The following is a 7,127-nucleotide window of genomic DNA, read 5'->3' as shown; positions in this document are numbered from 1 at the left end:
GATTAGTAATATACATTGCTAAGAACTTCATTTGGACAACTTTAAAGGCGATTTTCTCAATATTTTGATTTTTTTTCACCCTCAGATTACAGATTTTTAAATAGTCATATCTCCTCCAAGTATTGTCCTATTCTATTTCAGATAATGTATAAATATCAATTTTTAAAAAAATGACCCTTATGACTGGTTTTGTGCTCCAAGGTCACATATATGTCAATTTAAACCTGTTTACAAAAACATTATATCGGTTTTAATACTGTACAATCTTTCATAGCTCTGGGGAGAAATCATCATGATTATGGTGCAGTGAGTGGGCAGATACTGATGAGCAGTGCAGCGTGTGCCGATGCATCCGATCAAGAGATCAGTGCTGATGGATCTGCAGACCAGACTGGGGTGTGAACAGGGTTTTCATTTCTCTTCATTCTGAATGGACAGCTGTATTCTAATTATCCAGACCTATTCTGCAAAAAATGCTTTTTGTTTTCTGTCTGCATTTTCTCACGATCTCACGACAGTTCCTGTTTATGATGTTGTTTATGCTCAGTTGAAATGATGCTGCTTTTCACATTTGAGAGATTCTTGAAACATTTCAGAGGGTCAAGATCACATGATATGTGTTACATGAAATTCAGACATTGGTGAATTATGAAATGGTGTTTAGCAGTGAAACATTTAAGTCATTTATTTAAATCATTACTTGACCTTGTATTAATTCATATGTGGGGAAAAAGCTAATCAAGAATTAGTATAAGTGTTATCTAATACTTATTGCTATTAGATATGATGCTATGCTAAACTAATGCTATTTTTGGCCATTGCATCCAGCTGTTACCAGGTACAGCACAGGTAGAATTTTATCATATATCCTACCAAGAAAACCCATGTAAGGTCATAAAATCAGACTTTTAATATTAAGGCAAAGATGGGCAGTCTTAATATGATCATTTAAAAATATATATTTTACTCAATTACCACTATGCCGTTAATTGACTTGGCTGATATATCGCTCCACACATTGTAGAATTCAAAACACAGTGTGGTTTGTCTGTGTTATTTGCTATCAATGTCTGCTTATATACTGACAGAAAGAGTGAGTGAGTGAGTGAGTGAGAGATTATTATGGGGTGCAGAATTAGAATCTTTTTAGAACTTGGATCTGACAAAATAGTTTAGATTTAAGATTTTTTCAATTATAGTTTAATTGTTTAAATAATCACAAAACCGCCCCCAAAAAAAAGACATGTTATAACTATCACTGGATAGTCTTTGCTGTGAAATCTAACAAAGTGAGCCTTTGTTGTACAAATTTTTATTTTGCATTCCTCATAGAGCCTCTCTTCTCCAAGTTATTACTGTGATTGTGTTTTACATTTCAATGGTCACAGTTAAACTGGCTGAGTTTATGTTGGAATCAGAGTCCTTTCTTTTCAAATGATGTTTTTAAATCCAGTCAGGAGAGTCTTTTTTTTCTTTTTAGTTTTTGAATGAAACATGTTGTCTTGGCAACCCCAGGTAACATTCATTGATCAAATGTACATCAAGTATGCACTGTAAATGCTGGAATACACTACATGACTTTGCCCAGATTTTTGTTCCGATTTACAGTCTGGAGACGTTGACACTAGTTGATGAAAGTCAGAGGCAGTCTGCAGATTTGAGTCGACAGATTTCATAGAAAATCACGTAGTGTATGATGGTCACAGACTGATTTCAAACACGTTTGATATTTTGAGCTGATTTTAGAACACATTGTTTTCATTTGTCATGTGTCTCCTAGCAACAAGGCGCATAATTCTGCGTGAGTTTGCTGAGATTGGAACAACTTTAAAGTCTGGTAGTGTGTGATCCTCAGTCGTTTAGTGTATGATGGACAGGTATCTTCTGTGACTATTACGAAGTCAGGAAGTGTAAGAGCCTAGCATTTTAAAATCTGTTCAGATAGTGTAGAGTATTCCAGTCTTAAGAGTGGTAAAAGTGTCTGTCAGATGCATACTGTAAATGCCTCTTTTGGGAACATGTTACATGTAAGAAATAAATGAGTCTTGACTAAGTGTGAGTGTGTGTTTATGTACTCAGACACTTCCCTCAGCTCATACAGCAACACAGTTTAGAGAGATTTAGAGACTATGATTCCTCAAAATGCTGTAGATTGACTTCATGCATTCAATTGCAAGTTACATTTTTTTTTTCTTTGGTGCATTTCTGACTATCTGAAATATTAATCCTGCTGTATCTGACAATCTCAGGTGAAGCTGTTTATTCAACTAATGTGATAATTGTCTGATGGCTTTTACACATAAAAATAATTCTAAATACTACGGAAAGAAAACGTAAAATGTAATTTCTAACTGGAATAAGTAAAAAAAAAAAAATTCTATATTAGTAATCAGTTCAAGCTTGCAGAGATTAAAGTTTGAATTTATAAGTATATTTTACTTGGAAATGTTTGTTTACAAAGATACTGACAGTTATAAAAGCAAATGCTTAAGATTTTAGGACTGAATCATTATTGCAGTGATTAATATGTTTCTGGCATGTTGTATGTTCAATTCTTTTAACCCTATAACTGATGCAGTGTGTAGCTTTTTATTTCTTAAACAACCATGTTGGAAGGCGCACCCAATGTACAGCTCTGTAAAGTCGACTCCAGCACATCCCAAAGACTTTCAGTAGGGTTAAACTCAGGACTCTGAACAATTCATACATGAAAATGATTCCTCATGCTCACTGAGACACAAACTGAGCCCAATGAATCTTGACATTGTCATCCTCTACGTCTTCCAACATTGTTTAAGGAATAAAAAGTAAGCACTGTATCATTTTGCGTTAAAATAATTGTTGCCAAACATACAACATGCCAGAAACATATTAATCACTGCAATAATGATCCTAGACTCTTCAGTTTTTGCTTATTTAAATACAAATGGCGATATATTTGTTTTTTTATCTATCTGTCTGTCTGTCTGTCTGTCTGTCTCTCTGTCTGTCTGTCTGTCTATCTGTCTCTCTGTCTGTCTCTTTCTCTCTGTCTGTCTGTCTCTGTCTGTCTATCTGTCTGTCTGTCTGTCTGTCTGTCTTTCTGTCTGTCTGTCTCTCTTTCTCTGTCTGTCTGTCTCTCTTTCTCTGTCTTTCTGTCTGTCTGTCTGTCTGTCTCTCTCTCTCTGTCTGTCTCTCTGTCTGTCTGTCTGTCTGTCTGTCTTTCTGTCTGTCTGTCTCTCTTTCTCTGTCTGTCTGTCTCTCTTTCTCTGTCTTTCTGTCTGTCTGTCTGTCTGTCTCTCTCTCTCTGTCTGTCTCTCTGTCTGTCTGTCTGTCTGTCTGTCTGTCTGTCTGTCTGTCTGTCTGTCTGTCTGTCTGTCTGTCTGTCTGTCTGTCTGTCTGTCTGTCTGTCTGTCTGTCTGTCTGTCTGTCTGTCTGTCTGTCTGTCTGTCTGTCTGTCTGTCTGTCTGTCTGTCTGTCTGTCTGTCTGTCTGTCTGTCTGTCTGTCTGTCTGTCTGTCTGTCTGTCTGTCTGTCTGTCTGTCTGTCTGTCTGTCTGTCTGTCTGTCTGTCTGTCTGTCTGTCTGTCTGTCTGTCTGTCTGTCTGTCTGTCTGTCTGTCTGTCTGTCTGTCTGTCTGTCTGTCTGTCTGTCTGTCTGTCTGTCTGTCTGTCTGTCTGTCTGTCTGTCTGTCTGTCTGTCTGTCTGTCTGTCTGTCTGTCTGTCTGTCTGTCTGTCTAATAATGCATGGCTAGCTGTGCATTAAAGCTTGAACATAAGATTGGACGAATCTATTCTTGAGGATCAAACATCTACTGAATCAGACCAAATGCTGATAAACCTTTCAGATGAGAACCAGTGTGAAGGTCGACAGAAACCACAGAGGATCTTATGACTGTTTGGTCATTCACAGCAGCCTGACAGAACCAGTTTCAGAAGAATGGGGTAAATATCTTCATAAACACAGTCACAACAAAGTTCTAGTAAGAGACCATTTTAATGCTGACATGCTGATTGACACAAACAACTAAAGTGCCTCAAACAACAGTTATTAAAGTTTGCTTTTATTTTTTTATTTTTTTATTTTTTCTGCACATGGAAAATGTTCTAACTGAACCAGAATTGAAATGGTCTGTTACAGTAGGAACAGTAGCAGGTGTGTTTGTAATTGGATTTCTCACTTGTTACTGTATCTACAGAAGGAGAAGATCAGATGAGTTATGAACATTCAGACATTCAGCATGATCACTATATCCTTAAAGCTGTTTTTAAATATCCTTGTTATAAGACCTTTTAAAATGTATGGACAGTTTGGCAGTATGTGATTGTAGAAATAAGTGAAGATGGTAAAAGTGTTTGTTATGATGGTGAGATTATTTCATTATTTGGATTTGATGACATAGACTACAAGGTACGGTTATCCATAATATTTAACAAACAAATCAATGACTGAATGAATGTAAATGTGTATATATTTAGAAAAACTATCTGAAAAAAATATCTGTTCTTATACTGTACCTTAGGTCTGTGGAAAAATGATCATTCCGTCATTCTGAATGGACATTGTATTCTAATTATCCAGGTTTGTTCTGCAAAAAAAAGCTGTTTGTTTTCAGTTCTTGTTTCTTTCTGTCAGCATTTTCTAATCTGAGTCAGCTCTGCTTTATTAAGGAAACTTACAACAGTTCATATTTACTAGATTTATTGTTTGTTCTGCTGCTTTACACTGCAAATATGACGCTGCTTTTCACATTTGTGTTACATGATATTCAGTTCTCTAATCGTTTCAGTCGAATGGACATTTTAAAGGTTTTTAACCTCACAGGATGATGTTGTGAAGCAGTGATTTTCCATTGCATGTTTGTGTTTTTGTGTGTTTTTATTAGTAGATATCAATAGAAATCAACCTGTGTCCCTGTAGTGTTCCTGTAACTTAATCATGCAATCAGTGCAATTCCCAGTGAACATGTATTGATCAGAAGTACAGCTAGTGTATGACTGGTAAATGTGCCTCTTTTAAACAGTATGTGTTAAATGTGCAATATAGGAAATAAATGAGTCTTGACTTATTGTGTGTTAATGGACATAGGGAAACATCTTCACTGATATCAGACACTTCTCTCAGCTCATACAGCAACACAGTTTAGAGTCAGAAAACAACTTGGGAATTATCAAGATTTTGAGATTATGAGGCCCAGAAATGCTGTTAATATAGGAAATTCAGTTTCACTTCATGCACTCAACTGCCTGACAAAGATGCAGCAAAGAGAAAAGAAAGTTAAACAATTAAAGCTGACTATGTAGAAATGAAATATTAACCCTGCTGTATCTGGCAATCTAATGTGAAAATTCAATCAGAAGACTTTTACACACATGCCTTATAGAGCAGAGACTGATGTGCATCGCTCTGTTGATCCTCTTAGATTTAGATTTCACTTATTTAACGTTGTTAACGAGTTAGAAGTATCTATACTTTGTCAACACACCAAAATATACAAGTTCAAGGAAAAACATTGCTGAACGCAACATTTACAAAAGAAAACAAAACTTAATACAGACTACATTTTATGGAGAAGTAATGATTGATTGATTAATTGATTGATTGATTGATTGATTGTCCTGTTTGGTCCTTGACAGATGCAGTTACTAATGTTTTTTTGTATGTTCTCAGTTTATATTCTCAAACTATAGTCTGAAAACTGTTTTAAGAGAGTTTAAAAATTATAATACTGTTAACGACGAATTTAAATAATTTTACGGTTGGACTTTTCCTCAACATATAACCTTATAACATATAACAACATATATAACCTTTCATAATAATGAAAGTGAAAGTGTCATTTCATCAAGCCGCCTGTGAGGGGCAGCAGTGCGCTCAAAAACACCCGGAAGAGACGAAAGAACTTTCACTTTAAGATCCAGATCCAAAATGTAAAGGACAAAAAAATATTTGATAGGCTCTAGTTTTTAAACATTTTCTGTATAGAATGTTTTTGCTTGTTATTATTTTATTGTTTCACTGTTTTCTTAGCGTTGCACAGCAAGGTAAGAACACTATTATAAAATATTATAAATGTTATGTTAATTATAGTAAAAATAAAATGTTATTGTATTCCTTAAAGTAGAGTTTGTTATCAGGTTTGTTAGTTTTATCCGTATTTTGTCAGTTTTGTCATTGCATGTGTCTGTTCCTCAGAGAAACATTCCCTCCACTTCAAGTTTACAGTCCTTTCCAAAGCAGACACATTCCCAGAGTTCAGACAGATCAAACATTACAGTAATGAAGATCAATCCTGGGTCAGATCGAGTCTGACTGCAGATGACTGGACTGAAGCTCCTGAAGCACCTGATTCTAGAGACTGGTTCCTACATCAGATCAGGACTCTGTCAGACTGCACACAGTGTTCTGGTGCGTTTAATGCTTCACTCATCAATTATCAGACATGTTGTGAAGACTTTTGCAGAGTACTGAATACCGTGTATATTGTTGTGAGTGTTGTTCTGTGATTATAGAGCTCCATGTTCTTCAGAGAATGATTGGCTGTGAACTGGAGAAACTTCCTGATGGAACAGTGAGTCTGAGAGCATTTGATGAATATGGATTTGATGGAGAGGATTTATGGCCTTTGATTCTGACATTCTGCAGTGGATTGATAAAACCCCCAAAGCTAAAGAAACCAAAAGGGAATGGGATAAACGCAATGAACACCTGCACCATTACCTCCAGACCTGCATGAACTGGATCTCCATGTTTAACAACACAAAGAAGAGTAAGTTCTGGTCGGATCGCTTTGATTAGCTGTAACAAGTCTTTGTGAGCATGGAATAAGTTCAGGAGGTTGTGTCTAATTCTCTCGTTGTACAGAGATCTAGATTTATCACCATTTAGTACAAAATAAATACTGATGAGTTTAAAATATTGAACCATTCATAATGTTGAATTATCCTTATTTGAGTGTTTGATTTAACTCTGGGTTTGTATCTGAAATGATACACGATGACACACTATTAATTTAGTCTAAATGATAAAAATATAGGAAAATATTTCAAGGTTGTGTATACTTCTGTAGGTGTAATTGTGATCATTTACTCACAAAAAGTGTGAAATATATATATATATATAATTTTGTATTATTTTATTTATTGTTTT

The 7,127-nt window shown here is 35.5% G+C and overlaps 1 pseudogene; it reads left to right on the top strand.

The window, feature by feature from the left end:
• Window positions 1-5,964: 5,964 nt before the first annotated feature.
• Window positions 5,965-7,127, top strand: part of LOC107665081 (major histocompatibility complex class I-related gene protein-like) — an 11,912-nt pseudogene continuing 10,749 nt past the window's right edge.

Source organism: Sinocyclocheilus anshuiensis, unplaced genomic scaffold, assembly GCF_001515605.1.
Source record: "Sinocyclocheilus anshuiensis isolate Anshui unplaced genomic scaffold, SAMN03320099.WGS_v1.1 scaffold439, whole genome shotgun sequence".
Lineage (NCBI taxonomy): Eukaryota > Metazoa > Chordata > Actinopteri > Cypriniformes > Cyprinidae > Sinocyclocheilus > Sinocyclocheilus anshuiensis.
The sequence above is the reverse complement of the archived record's forward strand: the minus strand, read 5'-3'. Positions and strand labels throughout refer to the sequence as shown.